This window comes from Sciurus vulgaris (genome assembly GCF_902686455.1).
Source record: "Sciurus vulgaris genome assembly, chromosome: X".
Taxonomy (NCBI): domain Eukaryota; kingdom Metazoa; phylum Chordata; class Mammalia; order Rodentia; family Sciuridae; genus Sciurus; species Sciurus vulgaris.
In genome coordinates this window covers 130,955,764-130,981,828 of record NC_136471.1, presented here as the reverse complement: position 1 = coordinate 130,981,828, position 26,065 = coordinate 130,955,764, and the positions used below count along the sequence as shown (strand labels likewise).

Sequence of the window (26,065 nt, the reverse complement as noted above, 5' to 3'; positions counted from 1 at the left end):
TAGAATTCTCATGGGTCTCAAGTGAATTCCAACAAAACAATCACTATGATTATAACTGACAAACTGAGAAACGATTTCATGGAAGATCTTCCTGATCAAAATTAAGGGACTCAGTATGGTTTTACTAGGATGCTGTGAGGTTAATCATGTAAACTACACAGAGATAACCTCTGTCACTTGTGGTATTTATTTGGAAAACAATAAAAGGTGTCCGATGGTTTTCTTTATTCACTAGAATAACTACACTTAAAGAGAAACCAGAGTAAAAGCTATCTGCCTGTTACTGCATACACCTCCACCTCCACTGTCCCCGCATTCAGATGTTGGAAACAGATAATTAGTATGGCTCATATAAAGCAGGGTACTCAACTGAAGTTACACCCTCATTTAAAGTTATTTAATACATTATTTCACATGAAACTGATACATATGGAATTAATTTTTTAGGCAAATGATCTTTTAGTTTATGAAGAGAATAGAGTTACATGTGATTCTTACACAGCAGTGTCAAGCATTGCTCTAAGCATTTTATGGGTACCAACTCATTTGACTGTCAAAAGAATTCAAAAAAGTTGTATTATTATCCCCATAGTATATTTAGAAAACAAAACATAAGCTCAGAGAAGTTGTCAAAAGATTCACAGCTGTTAAGTAAAGCAGGTATGAACCCAACCAGTACTAATTTTGCAAATGAACTGAAAGACAAAGCCATATTCCACAAGCAATAGGAGGAGGAGCCATGATATATATGCCTAATGAGGAAGAGACATAAATTAAATAAGAAAATTGCCTAAATCTGTGGTGGTCTATTAAATCAATTATTGGATAGAGACAATACATTGTCAGGCCAATGAATGTTTCTGAAGAAAGCAACTATTTAAGTGAGCAATCTTAATCTCAAGAGACAATATCTTGTGAAATTCCTAGTCTGTTTTACAAGTGGAACCTAGTCAGGATTCCAGAGCAAATGTGGAAATATTAAAGAAGTTGCATATTTGGCATTCTTTTAAAAAATGCATGTAAGCCAGAAAAACAAAGGATGAAGATAAGGAGTCCTCTTTAAAATTTAAACATCGATCCTTTAAGTAGAACCAACATGAGAAAAAAGAATCATCCAACCAGCATCAGAAATAACTATCAGGAAAAAATTATGAGTTTCAATCTGTGGAAGAGTTTTGCTAACCAGAAAGAATTCTAAGTGCACACTTTCATTTTTTTTAACCATTTAATCCTTCATGGTCAAGCATATCAAGGAACAGTTTCTATGCCACTAAACAGTCACTCTGCTTTATTTTAGTTTCTTGTTCTACTTTATTTCTGTTTATACCATGGGTGATATTTTACACATTCCAGGAAAAAATAATTTAGAACCATTCTGTGAAACATCTTGAGTGAATACATTTCTGATTACAGCACTCTTTGACCTAAGAACTTTTGTTGCCTCCCCTTCTTAGCTTCATGAAGAATTCCAAATTCCTTAGCATGGCATCCACTGCCATGTGTGTTAACTTATAAGGAATACATAGCCACTACAGTATAGTGAATAGTAATAATAACAATCATAGTGGAAGTTGGCTGAACATGAATTAGGTGCTAAGCGATATACGTCTGTCATGCATTCACTCCCTTCCACCATTCCATCTTATAGTGGAAACGATGGAAGCCCAGAAGCAGAAAGCACATACTGAGGAAAAAAAGGAAGGAGCACTGTCAAGGCTAGCTGAACTATCTAGCTGAACTCAGACCAGATTGCAGAACTGATGGTGTTTGTTTTAAGACTCTAAGGTAGAGTGTGTTTTTTTTTTTTTTTTCCCCACAGCCCTAGGTAACGAAATCAACCCCTTCTTGTGTTGAAGACAGTACAGCTACAAGGAGAAGCAACCTGGGTCCTTGGATCTTTGCTTGGAGCACAGCTGCCGAGCAATTGTGAATACTCTGACAATATTAATGAAAAATAAAACTTGTACTGTGAGATTTGGGCATTGAATCTAATAAAGTCACTAATCTTGCCTTCCTTCCTATGCATGCACACATAACAAATGTAAACAGATTGAATCTGGAGTCCTAACCTATGGGCCCTTGTATTTCTCCCCAAGGAACTACAGGTGACTCATTCCTTCTTGTTCCACATTTCACATGGAAAGAGAGGCTGATCAACTGGAAGGTAAAATAAAAATTATTCTTTATATATCACTTTACAAAGCATGTAGAAAGTCATTAATTTAAAAGGAGATAAATATTGCATTTTTATGGCATTGCTTAGGTTTTAAAATGTAGATAGTTAATGCTTAGAAATAGGTAAGGCTTTTATCTTTCAGAACTAGGACTGAATCTCAAAATGATGCAGTGAAATTTCATTTAGGTCACAATCATTACTGATAAACCATACTTTAATCTGATCAATCTCTTTCAACAGGTAGCATAGAGTTGCCACTTAGGGTCTTAATCATTTCAAGACTGCATAAAAAGTGTAAATTGTGAAGGAAATTATATCTCATTTGCTACTTTAAAGAGCTCAGTTAAAATGTGGTGCCTTTTAGTTTAATTATCAGACTTTGTCTTTCAATTGTTCAGAACTTTCAGAGACTAAGTGAGAAGCCAAAGGATAAGAGGATTTTGCCTTCTCTCATTTTTACCATTTGCTTCCTTAACCTTAGCTGTCTGAGCTCTCCCCATTCTAAGCACTCTGATCTTGGTATAATTTCTAGCATCCTCTTGCCACTCCTATAAGCTATGTGCAGGAAGACTAACTTTTAGGTCCTTCAGATATAAAATCTACCATTAAAGCAAACTGTTAGGTAATTGGAAAGCTGCTTAAGTCCACAAAATCGAACTGGTCAGTTACAATAAAGAACAACTAATATTTAGTGCCTCCACGAACACTTGCCATACTCTAGGAGGAAGGTATTAGAATTATCCCCATTTGCAGACAAGAAAACTGAGAAATGGGATTTAAATAGAGGTCAGAATTCAAACTCAGGTAGTCTGTTCCCAAATGCAGTGGGTTTAACCCCTGGATTACAACAGAGCATGCCAGTGACCTTTTCTTCATTCGGCCCCTTCGAAGACACATGAGCAAAGGAAGCATGACATGGAGTATCCAAAATAAACCAAAAGGTCTCTCTGCAACTGTGAGATATCTGGTAAATCTATGGAGTGCTTAAAGTTCTTATGGAATCAAGACAGAGAAGTGTACACTAATAGAAGCATGATACAGGAGGAAACAGAGAATGGGAAACCAGCCTATGGGACAATGATCTCTCAAGAGTGAGGTTGAAGGGCTAGTGTTTCACAGAATCTCCTGAATGTCAGATCCTTTACAAGTAAGTTTTTGGGTAAGGTGTAATGCCACAAAAACAGTGTTTTAGGAAAGATGAATGAGGTTGAGTGGTGTAGAACAGATATAAATGGGGTAATGGGAGGACACAAACATGTAGGTCTACATCATGAGTGGTAAAGGAAAGAAGCCTCAGGAGTGGCATCAACTGACAGGCAACTCTAGGCAACAATCAAACAAGCAGATCTAGAGATACTTTCCTCAGGAGAGACCCTAAATTTTTCCAACAAATATAGATCCTCAGGAAATCAGACCCAATATCGTACTTGGAAAAATACCCTTCGGTATAGAGAGAAATTTGCATTTCATTTTATGTACTTGGGAGGGTAAGCTTAGAAAATGTCATTTCCTCCTGATTTTCATAAACGAACCTGGATATTATGTCACTGGTCTAATAAACAGCAGAGAATAGCATTTCTTTTGCAGATGTTTTTCCTACCCCCACGATGAAGAATGTCATTATAAGGTTGGATGCTGTAGGTTTCTCCTAAAAGGCATGCTTAATGAAAGGACACTCCTTAGGGGTAAGCTGTCCTGTGAACTCTCTCCAAGTCAGGTCATTTATTCTGATATGGGAAGATTCATTACTCACTAAATAAGGAATGGATTTCAGAACAAAGATACAGGGAGGCCAAAGTAATGTTAGTCTAAACTAGAGAAACCAATCCCAAATCAGATACTTACAAATCAAACAATAAAACAAGGAAATAAAACAAGTCTTAAGGATAGATGAATATCATATTTAGGAGGCAGGAAACTATTGAAAACTATTAGGCAAAACAAAATAGGCAACAATAAAAATGCAAAAGTGAATTCTTTTCCACTTTTTCATTTCAGTGATACACTTGAATACACTTTGTTTCATCGATTGCACTTAACACTTGGCAAAAAGTCCCATCTCATTGAGTTTCTTTTCTAACGAGAAAGGAAGACAATTCCCTCAAAATTACATGACACCTAATAAGCTTATTATATTAATGAATTAATTTTGACTGTCACTAAATATATGAACTTTGATCACCTCTAATCTGTTGCCTAAAATTTGAGCTGTGGACAATGAACCTCTCAGTTTCAGTTTAAGATAATTTATCTTATTAATCTCTTTCAGAAAGCAATTCAAAATCAGCATGAATTGTTAGAACACTTCACTGGAAGTGGGGAAAGGCAATTTATGCATTTTCATTCAAAGGCTGATAGTTAACTTATCTAAATCTTGTAAAGCAAATGAGCAAGCAAGCTGCTTTAAATGAAGATATATGCAGCTATATTTCTAGATTGCAGAAAAAGTCTAGTTTAATAATATTCTTGGAAGAATGTTCAAAAGCAAAATTAGCTCAGCTACAAATGGTTACATTTTAGAACCAAGTATATAAGAATCAATGGTTCTCTAACCTCATTGCATATTAGAATTACTTGATGTGGTTATCAAAAATACTCTTGCCCCATCCTCCAGAAAAGTGTGATCCAATAGACCTTTCTATATTTAATGAAAATTTTTATTACCTGTTTCTGTCCTATCTGGTGGCTAATGAGATTTGGGATATGGCTATTGAAAAGGTATAATTGAATTCTTAATTTTATTTAATTTCAACTGGCTTAAATTTTGTAAGCCCCAGGTGGCTTGTGGCTACTATATTAGACAGTGCAGGTTTAGATCAAAAAAGGTAATTCCCTGGCTAGGAATTCAGGAGTTAATAGGTGTACAATGCTCTCCAGGAGATTCTAATGGGTGCCCCAGGTTGAGAACCATTGTAATGGCCTGGGGTTAATGACACTATCAGGGATGGCCAATGTCTTGAACTTTTTCCAGTACACATAACATTGTTTCCAGATTTCACTAAGCATTTGCTCTGCACCTTGGCTTCTTTCCCCTCCTGCCTTCACTCCTTGCTTCTTGCACAACTCCACACTCTCACATGCTAGATGAGTCATGTATCCCTTCATTGACTGATCCTTATAGATTTCTCACACATCAAGAGCATAACATGCCCTCATCTTGAAGCTCAGATTCTCCTTCATCTCCTTCATCTGTCTACTCCATAGACAACAGAAATGAAACCTATTAATGCTACCAATTCAGAAATTAAGTCACCAAGTTCATACACCCATAATTTAAAATTGTTTTTCAGATGTACAGACTTGATCCACATGCCACTTTTAATGAATTTTGCAGTACATAAGATGGGGAATATTTCTAATGATAAAACAGTTAAGCAGGTGCCATCTCCTTTGCTCCTTCAGTGGCTGTTTTATGCAAATGAGATGCATGGTGTTTGCAGAGAGGGCTCTGTGGTCTACTTGTCTGGATTGCAATTACAGGTCAGTCTTTAACTAGCCATGTAAATATATAACCATTCTAAGCCCTTGGTTACCTGCGCCGTAAAGTGGAGATTTCTTCTCACAAGTATGCCTATTGAGAGGGCACTCGTTATGGGTGAGTTGACATGTGAACTCTCTGCAGGCATGCCATTTATGTTGCTGTGGGGGAGCAAAGAGCAATGTGTGTACACACATGATAAGCGAAATGTGCCACATATTCTCCTAGACCCAAATTTGATTTCCCATAAACACATATGCACTCCAACTTTTGATCAGCAAGGCAAGTAGCACGGTAAATTTTGGGGGAAATCAAAGAATGTACAAAAGCATGTTATAAGCATACAATTGATTAATGTAGCAATATCAAAACCATTGAAAATGGTTACAAGGAAAAAGTATAGACTAATCTGATTTGTAAAACATTTGGAGCTTGTATACTTTAATGAGCCCTCATTTTTATTGGCTTCCACACCACCAGTTAATATTAATAGGAAAAGTAAGTACATGCTATAAACATAGCTAAATTACATTTTATTTATATATCAGTAAGACTCAATATGAACACGATGAGCATAATTTGCAATATTCAGGCACATAATCACTTTGTTGAACTTTTGATAATTTCAACTATTGTCACCTAACACATTCCCAAGTTGTTTTCACTCATGGGTGTATTGATTTGGGCATGTTCGCATTTCCTACACTAAGCTTTGCTGTCTCTTTCCTTGTTAAATATTCTTCTTCATTTAGAATTGTTTTTAATGTAAGAAAGTACAAAATTATAACCCATTAGCACTATGAGAATTTGAAATCAACACAACAATTAATGGTGGATGGTAAGGATTGCTCATCAGTGACTCACAGCAAGGATAAAATAAGCTGAAATCCATGCCCACTCCCAGGGGATAGAGATATGTGGGGGAAAACTAACATCTCATGGATATATGCACTCACTATTATTCCAAGTCCTTACTGTATACTCTCTGCTTTAATCATTAATCAATCTTATAGGGTGAGGTCTATTAATATTCTCATTTTATAGATGGAAAAATCAAGGCACAGGAAGGTCAAGTAACTTGTGCCGGGACACTTATTGCAAGAGGCTTGACTCGGTTTCAAATGAAAACATCTTATCCCAGAGGTTTTTGGTCTTAACCACTATGTGCTATTTTTCTATCCTTTTCTCCCCTTCTCAAGAAATTTCTTCAAGATGAGGGTAAGTGTGAGGTTGTTCTAGACTCATTTCAAGTCCTCTCTCATTTCATTTTCTTACAAAAATAAAATTCTAAAGTTTGTGTAATTTATCTATAATTACTATCTATTATCTACAACATGGATTGAGACATGACCTTGACCTTGAGGGAGAAATGTCATCTTGGTAAGCTACAGCCTTAGCCATATCTAGACCAATGCCTGTTTTTAGTTCAAATTTTATTGGAACCCAACAAGACCCACTCATTTTTTTATTGTCTGTGGCTGCTTCTCCCATATAACAGCAGAGTGGAGTATGCAACAGAGGCTCTATGGCTTGCAAAGCCTAAAATATTTCCTACCTGATCCTTTACAGATAAAGTTTGTTGGTCAAAGTTCTGGCCTCCTGAAAAAAACTCACCAGACATGTGATAGAGGAGAAAACAGTATTCATGCTCCATAGAGTATTTCATTATTTCAAATAGCAAAGGAATCATGTCTTTTTTTTAAAAATGTATTTTTTTTTATGTGGTGCTGAGGATCAAACCCAGGACCTCACACATATTAGGCAGGTGCTCTATCACTGAATCACAACCCCAGCCCCAGGGAATCATATATTTTAAAATGATCCTTACTACATCCATGTAATATATGAGCAGAAGCATCCAAAGAGATTGACCAAAAGTTTATTTTCTTATTATTATATAATGACTAAAAGCTCAGAAGAAAAGTGAGAATGATAGCATGAATTTCAGTATCTGATATGAACTATTTATTAAGAATTAGCATTTCTTCCAATTAGTCTTGAGACGAGGATACTAATACCAGGATGGCAGCTGTCAAATTGACTATGGCCAGCCTGAGAAAACCTAATTAAGAACAATAGGTCTTCGGAATCAGACCAGAGACCCTGCAAATTATAGAAGAAAAAGTAGGTCCAGATCTTCAACATGTCGGCTTAGGACCAGACTTCCTCAACATGACTCCCATAGCACAAGAAATAAAAGCAAGAATCAATAACTGGGATAGATTAAAACTAAAAAGCTTTCTCTCAGCAAAGGAAACTATCAGCAATGCGAAGAAAGAGCCTACAGAGTGGGAGAAAATCTTTGCCAATCATACTTCAGATAGAGCACTAATCTCCAGAATCTATAAAGAACTCAAAAAACTCTACACCAAGAATGCAAATAATCCAGTCGACAAATGGGCTAAGGAAATGAATAGACACTTCACAGAAGATCTACAAGCAATCAACAATCATATGGAAAAGTGTTCAACATCTCTAGTAATAAGAGAAATGCAAATCAAAACCACCCTAAGATTCCATTTCACCCCAATTAGAATGGCGATTATCAAGAATACAAATAACAACAGGTGTTGGCGAGGATGTGGGGAGAAAGGTACACTCATACATTGCTGGTGGGGCTGCAAATTAGTGCAGCCACTCTGGAAAGCAGTGTGGAGATTCCTTAGAAAACTTGGAATGGAACCACCATTTGACCCAGCTATCCCACTCCTTGGCCTATACCCAAAGGACTTAAAATTAGCATACTACAGAGATACAGCCACATCAATGTTCATAGCTGCTCAATTCACAATAGCCAGATTGTGGAACCAACTTAGATGTCCTTCAATTGATGAATGGATAAAGAAACTGTGGTATATATATACAATGGAATATTACTCAGCCATAAAGAATGATAAAATTATGGCATTTGCAGGCAAATGGATGAAATTGGAGAATATCATGCTAAGTGAGATAAGCCAATCTCAAAAAACCAAAGGTCAAATGATATCGCTAATAAGTGGATGAGGACACATAAAGGGGGGAGGGAAGGGTTAGTGTTAGGGTTAGAGTTAGGGTTAGGGAGGGGGACAAGAATGGAGGAAGGAAGGACTGTATAGAGGGAAAAGAGGGGTGGGAGGGGTGGGGGGAAGGAAAAAAATAACAGAATGAATCAAACAACATTACCCTATGTAAATTTATGATTACACAAATGGTATGCCTTTATGCCCTGTACAAACAGAGAAACAATATGTATCCCATTTGTTTACAATAAAAAACAAAGAACAATGGGTCTATAGATTTATGTTGATATTAAATTGATCTAATTATCTCTATATCTATTGTACCTGATGTATTATAAGAAATAAATATGCATCCCTTAACTATTACATATGTACTATGTGATACATTATATGTAACATGTTTACATCTTATATAAGCAAAATATATAATAGGTGTCTGATAACACCCAGTAGGTATTTAAAGGGCTTCCTATGCAGGTGTATCTTGCTCTAAGTAAACCAATTATATGAAAACATGCTGAATAAAATTAGGGGCAATGATTTTTCAGTTTAAATACATCAATATGGCTTTCCTGCAATGATCCAAGAAAACCTGAAGTCATGTCGCACATTACTGCTCTTCATCATGCTTGGGAAGTCATCAGTTTCTATGGATTTCACCTCCTTAAAAACTGTCCCTTCCTTTATCACTTATCCTCTAAGGCAACATTCACCAGCACCTTCGCTCTTTTGTAGGGTCTTTCTTCTTATAAAACAAGACTTGTCTTATCTCTTCCCTTCCCCAAAACATCAAAGATTCTCCTAGCTTTCCAGATGAAATTCTCAACTCTGAGGTGAGGACACAAGGTTACATAAGATCCTGTCACTAGAGGATTCACCAAGGCTTACTTACCTTGCACTGCTTAATTCCACATATGAAAGAGCCCTAAGGACTTACTCTAAGGGGGTTCCGTCAACCCAGATGTCTTGCCCATATCTTGGATCACCCAACTGTTTTCACCCTGCAATGCTTGTGAAGCATCAGTGTCTCCAAGAAATTCATTTGTACCCAATAGAATATTACAAATGCTCCAAGGCACAAAACAGGAAATTAACCAAACAATTATACCATTTGGAACATGATCAAGTTTCCTATTAGCTACAAGGAATTCATTAAAACATGAAAAAAGGAATTTATTTTATGCTTTTTACAGAAGTCAAAACTACTTTTAAGGTCTCAAATGACTAGACATTTAGGAGACATAGACAATCACTTGTGATGTCTCATTGAGAGAGAAAAAAGGAGCTTGGGGAATGCTTAAATGTCAGTTATTTTACTGGAAAACTATAACGTCATAGATACCTCCCTCCTATGTAACCAAACACTCATTCCCCATCTCTCACATTTCAGTTATTTTCCTGATTCTAATTACACATTGGAAAGTTATTTGATTCTCCCCATTTTTTCTTTGTCTCCCTGGCTAGAATGTACATTCCCAAAGGACAGAAACAGAACTTAGAAGAGAATGGCACTTGCATTTTTTGTTTTGCATATTTGTTGGCTGAAAGACAGTTTGGAGGAAAGTAGTACTTCTGTGTCTATACAGAAAACTATTTGTACCTATTATGTGGAAAGAAGAACAGCGGGGAATATTTATATTGAGGACATTTGTTCTAAAGTAGCTCAAATCACTTCCAGTAAAAATGGGAAAAAATAAAGACTCACTTTTCGGCTTTCACTATTAAGTGTCAAACACGTAAAAGGGGAAATTGAAAAGAGAGAAACCAATTTGCAGAATGACACCAAATGCCAGGTATGACATAAAAACAAATTATCTACAGTTACTGGCACAGATCTGATATTTTAGTTGCTGTTTTTATCAGGTATGTTTTCTTCTCAATATGTTGCTTTTTTTCAATACTATTTTTAACAGGATAAATTCAAAAGAGTTTCACAGATATGGCTAAATACTTTTGTTTTGATATATGGAAAATAATGCTTTTTCTGAGCAATGAAATATATTGAAACTTAAGTCTTTAAAAACAATAATAGTAATATAATAAAGGAGCGTAGAGAGCTATAACTAATGGATGCAATTTTGACATAAAATGTACCATTTCAAAGTGTACAATTCATCATTTTGTTAAGTATGTTCACAGATGTGTGCAATCATCATCATTAATTTCAGAACTTTTTCATAACCCTGAAAAGAAAGCCCATATCCATTTCTCCATTCCCCTCTCACTCCAGGCCCCAACACACATTAATCTACTTTCCATCTCTGTGTATTTGCCTAATTTTGGCTTTTTATATAAGTGGGATCATACAACATATGGCCCTTTTATATTTGGTTTCTTATACTTAGCATGTTTTTTAGGGTTCATTCATATTATAGCATTTATCAGTATTTAATTTATTTTCAATGGTGGAAAAACATTCAGTGTGGATAGATCACATTTTGTTTATCCATTCATCTGTTGATTCACATTGTTTTTTTCTCCACATTTTGGCCCCTATAAATAAAATTGATGTGGACATTCATGCACAAGTCTTTGTGTGAATTTATGTTTTCAATTTTCTTGGGTATATATAACTAGGAGTGAAACTTCTGGATCATATGGTAACTCTATATATATAGCCAAAAATAAAAAATAATAAAACATGACTTGAAACACCAAAATTTGAAAATATATTTTAGAGTAAAACTGGTTTTATAACTCAGTTTTTGAGATATAAATTTCACGAACAACCATGAGCAAACCCATACAGTGTTTGCACTTATATATATCAGCCATTAGTGCTTATGCCAAGATGTGAAAAGGAACACAGTTCTTTGGTTTCTTTTTTGCAGGCTAATAATGATCACAAGTGGCTTAAAAAATTTTAAGGTTTCTAGTGCTCATTATTTAAAGTGAGCCATGTATTGGCTGTATCAGAAAAAAAAAATCAACCAATTTATGTTCACATTTTAATGCCAAAGACTAATTCTTTATATCCAGCATTGCAATTTTACATGTTAAAATAAAGCACAGTTCAGAGTCTAGCTCATTTCAGGGAGATATTTTTGCCTATATCAGGACAGAAGCTAAAAATAAAATACTGCACAGAACAGTCCAACAGCCTTGCTTTAATTACTCTGTTCTTGATTTTTATTGCTCTTGGGGTGAGGAAAAACCAGAAGAACGAAATACCACTTGCAAGACTGTCATTCCATATAGAGAGAGTTGATAGGGTGAGAAGCAAATAAACAAGAAAAACAATCACCTGAGCTTATTTCTGACTCTCTGGAACACTAGCCCATACCTTCCAATGTTGATAAAAGGAGGAAACGTCTGAGACAGATAATGTAGAATAATGTCCTTCCAAAGATATCAACATCCTGATTCCTGGAACCTGGGAATATGTTACCTTACATGACAAAAAGGACTTTGCAGATAACATGAAGTTTAAAACCTTGAGAAGAGGAATGTGTAATAGGTTATCCAAGTGGGCTCAATATAACCATGTGGCACCTCAAAATAGGAGAACCTATTCTAGTAGAATTCAGAGGGAGATGTGACTACAGAAGAATGATCAAAGAGATATAACATCACTGTCCTTGAGAACGAAGAAGCCAAGGATTATGGGTGGCTGCTTGAGCTTCTAGAATACTCTCCTGTAGTTCCCAGAAGAATCAGCCCGGTCAACCCATGATTTTAGTCAAGATCTGTGTCATATTTCTAACTTACAGAGCTGCAGGATAATGAATATATATTGTTGTGAGGCACTAAGTTTTTGATAACTTGTCATGGTAGTGATAATCTGTCATGGAAGTCAGGAAATTTATATGCCTGTGAGAAACTCATGAATTTGGAAATTCATGGTTTCCTAAACTCTTCCATAATCAGATACATTAGAGAAAGTTATGCATGCTAGCTACTTCTTAAATAATCATAATAAACAATAACTAAGGCATATCAGAGAAATCCTGCAGAGAAAAAATTACAACTCAGGGTACCTCCTAAGTACATTTGTTAGACTCTCACCTCCTTTTCATTTTTATTTTCAGAACATCTTTTACCATCACTCAACTTTCTCAGAGCATAGTTGAGAAATGATAAACTAATTCTAGTTGCTCAGTTGAGAACTTCAAGGCCTAAAGAGAAGTGACTTGCCAAGATGGCACCTCAACAGCACAACTTTGGCCTCATATCCCATTTGGAACCCATCTCAGGAAGCCACTCTGTTCCATTATGAAGTGGAACACTTGGTTTCCTGTTGCCTATGTTTATGAAAGTTAGGAGAAGAGGGTATCAGGTAAGAATCAATCCAACAAAGCTTCTAACAGGTAACACTCTACTCAATTATATCTAAAACAATATAGTTGCTTTAGGACTTAACACATTTTATTATTTAAAATAAATGTTCAACAAAGTATTGAAAGTGTAATAATTTCATATTCACAAGAGTAGTGCAATACAATATTTAGGAAGATTTAGCATCTTCCTAGAACTGCTTAATGCTGTTGCTGAAATTCATTTTCCACAAATTCTCGTTTGCATAAATGCTGACTGGAGAAGGAACAGAAAGATACAACCAAATGATGTTGTCTTACTTTACAGTACTTAAATCATGCTTTGTCCATATTTCCCACTGCCTATTCCAAAAGCTTTAAGACAATTGTCCTTTGATGAATTTCAACACACGTTTCCCATGTTGCTTTCTAGAGTACACAAGTGAAAACTTTTTTTTGCTCCATCAGTCTTATAATAATAATAATCATAATAAAGATAATGATCAATAAAGCTAATGTCTTTGAATACTTACTTTGGGACAAAGACCATGCTACATGCTTCACATTAAGAATATTCCTTAACCTGTACAATTGGTCGAGCTAAATATTACTATTAACATGTGGATTTTATAGATGAACCCGTGAGGCACTGAGAGTTTAGGTACTTTGCCTGAGGTCACACAAGTTGTGGATCAGGAAACTGAACACTGATCTAAATCAGTGTCCTCTATAAGTATTAACCCAGTGATCCTCAACTAGGGGGACCCTGTCCCCCAGGGGACATTTGTCAATGCCTGGGAACATTTTTGGTTGTCAAAACTAAGAGGGGAAGTGCTACTGGCATCAAGTTGGTGGAGGCTAGGGATGCAATGCACAGGACAGCCCCACCACAAAGAATGGCACAATCCTAAATGTCAATAGTTCCAAGATTAGGAAACATTCTCATAGCTTAATACCTCTCAGTGATATGGAGTTGTAAATGTGACATTTTTTGATAACACCTGATCCTCTTTTCCAGGTCAGAAATAGCAAGCACAATCTTGAAAAGATTATATCAACCTTGAATCAAAGGTACTTCAAGCCATAGGGTCAATTTGGTGCATATCCTCATAACATTAGTTTATTCAAAAGTTTAAACTGGCAGTTTAATTCCATGAGAGAGGCACTAGCTCACTAGACCATGTCTGAAAAGAACCAGAAAGAAGATACTGGTTTTCTTTAGCCTTGCCCTGTATTCCAGAAGACACACAGAAGTGTCTGTGTGTCATAGATAATGACAATAGCAAAGGGATGCAGCCATAAGTTTGTTTTGGGTACCTACCTAGCTTAAAAGTCAAGGTATTTTTAGGAAGCAGTTCTGCTGTACCTATTCAAAATGTAATTATGCATACTATTTGAACTACTGATTTTATTTTTAATAATCTATTTTATAGGAATATTTATAAAATGTGCAATATATACCCAAAGGTAATCACTTTAACACCATCTCTGATAACAAAAAAGTTAACAATAAAAACAATAGAAATTTAAGCACATAGTCATCAAAAGATGTGTGCCAGAATGTTCATAGCAGCATTATTTACAACCACCCCAAACTGTAAAATACCCAAATGTCTATCAAAGTTGAATGGATAAATTGTGGTTTGTCCACATAATGGAAAACTTCAGGCAATGAGAATGAAAAAACAAACTCCAACCACCTACAACAAGACAGATGAATCCCACAGATATCACATTGAGCAAAATAAGTCTGATACTAAAAGGAACATACTGTATAATACCACTAATGCAAAGTACAAAATAGGCAAAACCAACACATGGAATAAAAAGATAGAGAGGGGTTATCTTTTGAGAGTAGTGACCAGTGGGGCCCTCCAGAGTGTTGGTCAGGTTGGTCTTGACCTGGCACAGGTGTGTTCATTTTGCAGAAATCATTAAGTTGTAATCTTATGAAATGTATACTTTTATACATGCATATTACACTCTACCTATATATATGATGTATAATATTAATGTATAACGTAAATAATTGCAGTTTAATTATATGTTTAAAAAAACATCAACCACCTAAGTGTCCTTCAATGGGCAACTAGCTAAATTAATTATATGGTATCTATTCAATGGAATTATGTATAGTCACAAAGAAAAATGAAGTAGAACTATCTGTATAAACTTGGAAAGATGTACACTAGGTATAAACAATGAAGTTACAAAACAGTATAAACAATATGTCTATTGTAATTTCCCAGAAAGTCCTGGGATTACATTCTCAAATGGTTAATAGTGGCTGTCACTTGAGGATGAGATTCTCAGGGAATTTGACATTCTGCCTAATGCACTTCTACGTTGTTGAGACTCATTACAAACACACATTAATTATGTTTTACTACAAAAAGGACACAGAAAACATTAAGAAGAACAAAAAGTGCCTTAAAATTGAGACTGTTATTATTTTCTTATTTGTGAAGATTTGGGTTTTTGATGGAAAAAAAGAAATGATAATGGAATAAACACAGCACCTTCCCTTCAGGGTTGCTAACTGAACCCAGTGATAGAGGTCAGGTTGGTTTGTTGCTGGCAATCTTAACAATTGATTTAAATTAGCACTTGTTTGCAGGCTGCTCCACATTCAAATCCACTTGTGGTGTGGCCACCACAAACAGGATTCTTGGCCACACAAAGAATGTATCTACAAAATGGCAAAACAACTGGATTTGTTTGATTAAATGAACAAAACCATATACTCAGAGGAAGGAAAAAATCAAAACAGCTACACCCAAAGTAACCCACTGAGATGGGTGGTTCACAAAATGCACCGATTTATTGAATCAACATGTTAGCAGCTTCATGTGAACTTTGTGAGAAATCCAGTTTGAAATGAAATACTTCTGAAAAAAATCAAGAGGCCATGAAAAACACTTCTCTGTCCATCATTAGCAAACATTTTCTGTGTATTCATTATGGATTTGCCATCGTGTTAAAACTATGTAATACTACTTTTATAATTATAAATTACATTTTGTTGAGCATTCTTAATTCCACCCATGGCACTGAAAAAAAATTCACTTAGAAAAAAAACCAAAACATTGATTTGGGAAAAATTAATAAAACTACAACTTTTTTGGTGTAATTAATAGACCAAAGTAATAATTCATAAGGCAGAATAGGTTGTGTTTCAACTTTGTCTGTACATTATATTCAAATGAAATAGAATTTCTGGAGACAGCACCTGACCATTTATATTTTTTAAAGATCCCATGTTATTAAAAAAAAAAAAACAGTAAGAATTGCTCAGAACAATTAAATCAGAAACTAAGTAGGTTGGGATACAAACATAAATATTTTTTAAAAGTTTGACAAGTAGATAAAAATGTAATCAACATTGAGAACCACTGCTCTTAAATTTATATTATTAGTTATTAATGGTCCTTAAAGAAGTATTTTGTAAAAGATTTAGTACTACTTACCTGTCCTTCTCTTGTGCACTTTTACTAGAAAATGATTACAAGGTGACTTTCTACCATGGTACAATTTCATATGTATGGATACTCCTCCATGGGGTTACATCCTGATAAACCTACCATAAGTTGAAAGTACCATAAATCAAAATATTTAACACACCTAACATCCAATATCATATCTTAGCTTACCCTATTTTAATTGGGCAAAATTATCTAACACAAAGCCTATTTTTTAATAAAGTGTTGAACATCTCATGTAATTTATTGAATACTGTAGTGAAAGTAAAAAATAAATTGGTTGCATGAGTTCACTTTCACACCATCACAAAGTTGAAAAATTTTAAGTTGAACCATCCTAAGTTGGGAACCATACCTATATTTGCATTTATGTATATCCATGTGCCTTATTTACATTATTTCATATGATTCTTGCAACAAATATATAAAGGGTATATTGTTATACCCATTTTAAGGTGAGGTAAATAAAGCTTGGAAAGATAGAGCAGCAATCTGTGGTTTCATGAAAAGTAAAGTCAAGATTCCACAGCCTAAATACTGATATTGTGCCTATACATTTGAAAGCAATGTATCAAATAATATTTTCTTACCTACTATAAGCTAAATCCTTTTCTAGGCACTGTGGAGATGGAGAAAGTGTAACTGTAAGATGGTGTCTGCCAATGATTGAGCTTACAGTCTAGTTGAGAGGTCAATATCAAATGGCCAAGTTCAGAGGAGTTTGCAGGAAGATTTCTGAATTTCCGGACTGGATTCCCTTCAAGAATTTTCTCTATTCACAATTTTGGGTGGAAAAATGAGAAAAATACTGCACAGGAGGCAGAATAATGCCCCCCACAAAGATGTCCACATCCTTATCCTCAGAATATGTGAATGTATTATGTTACATGACAAGGGTGAACATTGCAGATGAAATTAAAGTTGCTAATCAAATGTCATTAAAAAGTAAGGAGGCTGTCCTGCATTGTGTATATGGGCCTAACATAATCACCTTAAAGGATGACCAAGGAGAAAGAAGAGTCACTGTCAGCATTATATGGTATGAGACTCAATTGGCCATTGCTGGCTTTGGAGATGGAAGAAGGAAATCACGAGCCCAGGAATATGGGTAGCCTCTAGAAATTGGAAAAGGCAAGAAAGTGGATTCTCCTAGAACCTCCAGACATCATGATTTTAGCCATGAGATTCACTTAAGACTTATTACTTCCAGAATTATAAATAAATGTGTGCTATTTTTTTCACTTTTAAAATTTTGATTCATTGTACACAAATGGGGTACAACTATCGTTTCTCTGGTTGTACATGAAGTAGAGTTGTACCATTTGTGTAATCATACATGTATATAGGGTAATGATGTTTGACTCATTCTATTAACTTTCCTTCCCCCCTCCCCCTCCCCACCCCTCAGTTCCCTCTACAAAATTCATCCTTTTTCCATTCTTCCCTTACCTCCCCCTGCCTGTAATGTATCATCATCCACTTATCAGGGAAATCATTCAGTCCTTGGCTTTTTGGGATTGGCTTATTTCACTTAGCATGATATTCTCCAACTCTGTCCATTTACCTGCAAATGCCATAATATAATTCTTTATGGCTGAATAATATTTCATTGTGTATATGTCCCACAGTTTCTTTATCCATTCATCTATTTTAAGCCACTAAATTTGTGTTCATTTGTTATAGCTGCTGCGGGAAGCCAATATACTTTGTCTTTCCAATTTTTCCTTTGAGATGGGATCTCACTATGTTGCTCAGGTTGGCCTCAAACTCCTGGGCTCAAGTGATCCTCCTGCCTCAGTTTACAGAGTAGTTGGGATGATAGGCATTTGCCACTATGACTGGTTTTTCTCCCCTACTTTGGAAGAGGGAAAAAGAAGGTGGAATAAAGAGGAATTTAGTCCTAGTAGTTTTTGTCCAAGCTATCACATCTATAGTCCAAATCTTGGCCTCTTCCATGAGTCTACTGAATGAGAATCTGCATTTTAACCAGCTACTCAGGCTACATGCTTTCTGTCAAGTCACCAAGTTATGTTGGTTCCAGTGTTTTTCAGATTTAAACATTCATGAGGACCATAAAACACAGATTGCTGGGTCCCTCCACTAGAGCTTTGGAGTCAGTAAGTGCCAACCAGGACTGAAAATATATGATTCTAACAGGTTTCCAGGTAATGCTGATGCTGCTGGTCCATGTACCACATTTTAAGAACTGTTGATTTAGACATCACTAATGAACATGTTAAGAAGAAAAGAAGTGACATATATATCATGGAACAAAACTCCACAACTGTACCATTTTCATAACTGATATTTAAAAGGTGGGTGATCTGTTTATAATCTGTAATTCATGTATTCGCTGTGTGAAAAGAGCACCACAGAGTCCCAAGTTTTGGGGCAACACCTATTGGCAAAAACCACCACACCTATGGAACACCACATAATCAAATCCATAGTCGTATCACCCTAAAACATTACAGGACTTTTACATGTGTATTCTTTTCTCCTCATAACCTTCCATATGGCACAAAAGGTAGCTGTAGGTATTCACATTGCCTGCATCTTGGTAGAGAAACTGAGGCACTTGGAATTTAGTTGAGAAAGATTTATGAATCTCAGTACTACTGACATTTGAGGTTTAGGGACCTGTCCTGTGCATTATAGTAGGTCTAATGAAATCCCTGACCTCTGCCCACTATATTCTAATAGCACTCCTACCCCACTCAACTGTGACAATGAAAAATGCCTCCAAACATTACAAAATGTCCTCTGAGGGGAACAATCATCCCCAGTTGAAGCCTATTGACTCACTGGGCCATCTGGTTCTCATGCATATTTTTAAGGAGTGCAGCTCAGTGGTAAAGTACTTGCTTAGCAGGCACAAGGCAGGGGTTCCATTCCTAGCACAACAAAAAATAAAAAAGAAAGAAAGAAAAGATAACTATGACTTTGTAATATAGCAATTTGGAAAGAGGTTATTGAGTTCCACAGTACACCTTAAGCCAGAATGGAAAATTTCTGAGTTGAAGTTTGGTCTCATGATAAACTCAGGTTGATCCCTGTGGAGCTGGGATTCCAAAAAGGTGCCGATTAGGGAATAGTTCTTTCCAGATAGACCACCACACAGTTTTTCTTTTTCACAAAAGTTTTTCTCTCACCCAATTTTTACAGCTGATTTGTGAGACCCAAACTCCTTCAAATACTCTTTGACATTCTAAACGGCAGGGTGGGAGAATAGGCAAAAGGGAAAATCTCAAAAACATGTACATTTAAAATCTTTAAAACTTCACTGGAACATGCTTTTTTGAATAAATTTAAGTCAGCCCAAGTTTAAGGAAATTGTTAGTATCACTGATGTAAATAAGAGCTAAAAGGCAACATTCTGGAATTGCTATTCTCCATGAGAAACGAGAAGAAAATTTACATTTTGTATTTTCAGAAAAGCCACTGTGTAATAGCAACCTACTTATAAATACAATCTAGGTTTCAGTCAAGACTTCAGTCTGACAGCACTGCTATTCACAGGATATCAAGTTCTAGAAGGTCAACATCATACTGACTAAGGCAGTTTGAAAAAACATTCACTTACAATTGAAGGCAAAAAACCATGTCAGGCTGGGTCTGTAGCTCAGTGGTAGAGCACTTGCCTAGCATGTATAAGGCACTGGGTTTGATCCTCAGCACTGCATATAAATAAATAAATAAATAAATAAATAAATAAATAAAACAAAGGCATTCTGTCCATACAGAAGTACAAAACAATTTAAAAAAAAATGTCAGTTATTACCTCAATAATTTTATGGTTCCCATTCTGAGCAGGGCAGATCCTAGGAACTAGAAAGGATCATATACATGCTTTCCTTTAGTTTATTTGTTTATAAATGGAGTTTCCAGGGAGAATGAGAGTTCCTTCACTCACACTTTTCTCAACAGAAAAGTGCACTGACTTATGCTTATGCACTGACTTCCTGAAATTTCCATGTTCCTAAGGCCGATGTGCTTCCTCTCTTTCCTCCATTCCTAAGACTAAGTTAGATTGGGAGGATATGATCAAACTGTGATTGCCCACTTTGTTTTCATTAGCCATGGTATAAATCAAATCTCATGCTTCCTTTTGCTGCTCCAGGAGTGTTTATAGAGTGCAGAATAATTTTAAAGCTGATTTAAATAAAACTCTTTGAGAACCATAGTATGTCTTTACACTTGTAGTATAGAACAGCCCAAATTCAAATGTAGGCACTTTTAAATTTATTGACACCATAGTTCTAGACCTTTATAATAAAGGCAAATACTACTGACATATGCCACATAACTTTTATTTTTTCAGTAACCTGAAGAATAGGTGCTGTTCCCTACCAGATATTTTTAAATGATGACTTTATAACTTATGTTTGTATATGAATACATCACAATGAATCTCCACATCATGTACAACCACAAGAATTGGATCCTAATTAGGATAAAATATACTCCATGTATGTATAATATATCAAAATACACTCTACTGGGCTGGAGTTGTGGCTCAGTGGTACAGCACTTGCCTTGCATGTGTGAGACACTGGGCTCAATTCTCAGCACTACATAAAAATAAATAAATAAAATAAATGTATTGTGTCCACCTACAACTAAAAAAATATACTCTACTGTCATTTATATTGAAAAAGAACAATTAATAAACAAAAACAGAGCATAAAACATCACTATTGTGCTTCTTTTCCCTATTCACTTTTTTACTATTTTCTAAAAGGAATCACAAAATTTGGGGACTTAGGGTTCAAAAGTTGGAGTTTCAGGGACCTAAAACAGTGGTCTGTCTGCAACAGCACATTGGGTCTAGGCACCTTTGCATACACCCCTAGACCCAGCTAAGTTTCTAGCTAACTATAGATATGTCTGTGGTTCTTACAAGGAATTATCTAACTCCAAATGCCGAGAGTGTTAGAGGTTCTCAGAGATCCATTTTTCAAACACTTCTATGACTATTTATATGAAATATTCAGAACAGGAAAATCCATAGAAACAGAAAAGATTGGTACTTGTCTAGGGCTAGGAAGTGGTGAAATAGGTAGTGACTGTTAATGGGTATGAGATTCAGGTGACAAAAATATTCTGGAATTTGTTTATGGTGATGGATGCAAACCTTGTAAAGATACTAAAAATACACCAAAGACCACTCAATTGCATATTATAAATAGGGAAACTTCATCACATGCAAATTATATATCAATAAAGTTATTAAATTTTTTTCATATTTTTCATTAAATAGTTTTCATTTCTTACTAAACAAGATCTAATAGAGCACTTTTATTATTCCCAGACTTGCCCAGAGAATAATCTCTAGCCACACTTTTTAAATGCAACACTATATTTTATAGGAGAATTATGTTGTTTACTTTTAAAATATATCAGTGTCCATTTGTTCCCATAATGTTAACATTTGCTCTTGGTTCCTGAGGTTTGTTTCACTCATCTGTGACCAAGTAGGACAAAAGTGCCCAGGTTAGAGCAGAGTTGGAGCCCAGAGTTCTTGTCTCTACTCTAGCCATTGAAGATGGTCAAATCATCTGACTGCTTTGTTTTATCTTCCCCACTCTTGACACAAGTCTCAGTTTCCTGACAAATTCTCTTGTAGAAACCCAAGAAAACAAAGATGGTGACAGTAAATGCTCAGAGCCTCACCACTATTGATGGGAGACAACTCAAGTCCCCCGAACCCCAACATTTAGGGACTCTCTCTTTTTTCCCCAGCCATCTGCACCACCATTTTTCTATGTAAAATCTCCACTTCTGCACAGCTTCTATCCCTTTTCCCATTGTTGTTTCTTACAATGACAGCTCTATGATGGAACAGACTATATCTATCCAAATCCTTTGCATCCCCAAACCCAGACATTACTCCACTTTTACCCAAAGCTTCTGGTTCATGACTAATGATGACACTTTTTAGGCAAGAAATTCTACATTTAACTGCTAAGAGCACAGAAGCAACATAAAATGTTACCACTTTGACTTCATATCATCCTCTGCTAGCAGTACTGGCTTCCAGTCAGTTCACCACACACCAAGCCACTTTCAGATGGGTGCGCCTCTGTGATGGACTTAGAGACACTCAGCAAACTCCTGTCCTCCTTCAAAGGTTTGTTTAAAAGTGACCTCCCCATTGTAACATGAACCTCATCACTTCTAATCCCCCTTAGCACCTTCTACTTTTGACATTTCCATAGCCCTCTTTACCTTCCGACATATTCATCATATCTTTTGTTCATAGTTGCTTTCTGTGAGATTGTGGGCTGGATTTTTGTATGTTTTAATCATGGATGTAGTCAAAGAACCTAGAATTTGCCTGGCATGTGGAAGTTGATTAATACATATTTAAGCATGTAAAATGCTTGGAACAGTGCCTGGCAGTTAATTAATGTTAACGTAATGATCATCATAGTTGTCATCAATATCAAATTTATCATAGTGAGGCAATTCTCATAGTATTATTCTGCACCACTCTTCTGTGGTTAGCCTCTGTATATTTATGTTTTACATAATCATGTAAAGACTATAGCTTCTTGGGGGCAGAGAACATGCCATATATATTTTGGTATGTGTCTTTTTAAAAATTGTGATAAAAGTCACATATCAAAGTCAACACTTTACCGTGTATAATTGAGTGGCTTTTAGTATATTCTAATCGCAGAATATTTCATCACCCCAAATAGAAATCCTATGCTCATTAGCAGCCATTCCCTATCTCACCCTTCTCCAGTCACTGGGAACAAAGAATCTACTTTCTGTCTCTATAGATTTGCTATTTTGGGCTTCTCCTACAAGTAGAATCATTAATATATATATATTACAAAATGACTATAACTTAGAAGAATCTTTTCAAGGTTTTTTCATGTTGCCACACATACCACTACTTCATTCTTTTTATGGCTGAATAATATTCATATGAATATTGTGGTATCTATATGTGTCTGAGGCTTTGGATATTATAGATACCCACTAAATATTTATTAAAATGAATTAGGAATTCTGGAGATGTATGGAATGCTATTGAAAATAGACTTGTAAAATGCCTATCACTCTGCTGAGGACCAAAATGATGATGAAGATGATGCCCCAAGCAAGATAAACATGGCAATTTTATGTTTCTAAACATTTTATGTTTCTACTTTAGCATTATATTAGGAAAAATGCAGTCCACAATTTGAGCAAACTTGCACCCACCATGCAGAATTCTTAAACAGGTGACTGTGTGTTTAATTTCATTTCAAGTAAAAATTTCCTATAGCAAGATATATATGACTAGAACTAAGTTATCTTCTGGTCTTATCCCAGGTTTATTTCACTTCTCAGAATTATATCAGTCTCAGATTTAGTCAATACTCCAAGTCTCATGATGCAATTTTTAAAATGAGGTTTGGAAATAATTCTTAACTTCTATCACTGAATTTTATATAGTTCAAGAAAGTAATGAACAAGCTATCAACTGGAAAGTTGCTTGGGGCTCTGCCCGTGATAGGGGGACCATTAGCAGAAATAATAGCCAGAATGGGCAACAGGAATGACAACATTGTAGGAACTGGTGACATTGCTGGCACTGAGGTACTACTATGGATTTTTTCTCTCTAGAATTAGAGATCATATGAAAATAGTATTCTGACATTTTACATTTGTGTAGGCAGTTCCATGAGAGAAAGATAAAAGGTATATTACTAAAGCAGATAATGATATAAGATTTTTCTGTCCAAGAACAATAGGAGAAAACCTCATACTTCAAATCATGATTGTGATAATTTCCAATCTTTTGACTGGTGAGCTATTTCATTTGATTTCTTGAATTTTCTTGCTCTCATCCTCCAAAAATTACTAAAATCATCACTTTTAATACTGGATCATATTTAAAAATCAGAATATATAGTGAATAACATCAGTAATACTCCTTCATTGATATCCTCCCAATTTTTAGGCATTATGGTAAGTGTACAATGGAGTCAAGTACACTAGGTAAGGTCAGTCATCAGGGTCAATGTCCCAACCACAATTCTGACCTAGGCTGTCCTCTGTTGAAGACCAAGTTCTTTCCACTATATCATGTTGTTTGTATTTAGAAAGTACTTATCTGTTTATGCATCTGTTGAACCCCAGTAGGAAAGTGCAATTTACTCTGGTTTATTTTGTCCAATAAACAGGAAAAAAATGCTTGTTTTTACATTACTGTGCTACCTCTCTTAACATGGATGTAACATTTTCACTCCCGACAGTTGCCAGTTAATTATAACCCAAACAACACACTATCCATGTGCATATAATTTCCCTTATTGAAAGTTGCTCCACCAGATATTTAGCAAATGCCTACAGACCTTTCAAATTACAAGCTGTAAGAATTCTTCCTGTGAAGAATAATAATCATATTATTATGATATTACCTACTTGCAACCCAAAAGGGCTTTCTTACATTAAAAAAATACTGTGTTTTTTGTTTTAGATTTTATATTTGACTTTTATTTCCCCTAAGTAAGTATATTAAGTAAACTCAAGGTCTATGGAAGATCTAGCATTATCATTTCTCACTCTTGCTGAACATGAATGAGAAAATATTATGACCAGAATTTCTTGCATTTTCCCTGAATTTATTGCATTCAAAGATTGTTTAAAAAATAAAATTAAATCTTGGTTGTCCAGAGGCTTTTAGGAATGAGTGTCTTAGATAACTATGTTTAATGGGTTGGTGAATATCTGCCCAAATGGATAGAAGAGGGAGGGAGGGAGAAAGGATTTTAGATAAGGGAGACCTTTTTTCTTCATCTCAATTATTCAATGGCCTATATAAATCACTATAGGATTTCTTTTCCTATGAAAACTTCACATCAACTAAGAATGGTTTCTATATATCATGCAAAACTTCTCTACATTTTCATCAATTAATAGTTCAGTGCCTACTTTGTATGAGAGATTTTTTCCAGGTACAAAAGAGCTCCCAAGGAGGTGTAAGACACAATTCTTGACTTCCAAGGGTTGCAAAATAGTCAAACTCCAAGTTTATCAGAATCAATTAGTAGTTCTGAAAAGGATACAACTCCACCACCATTCCGGTTTTAAAAAAAATCCTAGAGAATGACATTTTTTGACAAATGAATATGTACAGAAGAAAAATTTAAAAGCCAACTTTGACATAAGAATACCTATTCTTGAAATTATTCTGGAATATTGAAGAATCCTGGGCCTGACTTAATAGAAGACTCAGGAGTTGAGCTCCAACAGATGACAAGAAAATCTTACAACTTTCATAATAGTGAACTTCTCCAAAGATATACTTCAAATGCTGCTAAGACCCAGGAAGTAAAATTCAATGCCATGAAAGTGAAATACTTGCACTTTTCTCACAGGTGAGCCATGTGAGAAGGCCCTGCTCAGCTACAGCATTCCTTTATTTGCAGTGAACACATGCTTCTAACATGCTTGGGCATATGATTTTTCAGCACACTGAAAATTAGAAATAGTAAATTAGAAGGGGAGAAGTTGCTAGCATAAGCATCCTGGGTACAGTAAAATATGATGAGCTACATCCAAGAAAAAGAATAACAACTTCAAAAATGGCAAAAGAACTCAATTATAATTCATAAGGTGTTTATACATATCATTTTGGAGAGAAGCTTTTAGGAAAAGTAAGAAATCCACATATCATT

The 26,065-nt window shown here is 35.5% G+C and overlaps 1 protein-coding gene across 7 annotated transcripts in view; it reads right to left on the bottom strand.

Annotated features, from left to right (window-relative positions):
- Positions 1-26,065, bottom strand: part of ARHGAP6 (Rho GTPase activating protein 6) — a 483,185-nt gene that overhangs the window by 118,355 nt on the left and 338,765 nt on the right. The gene's annotated exons all lie outside the window — the stretch shown is intronic.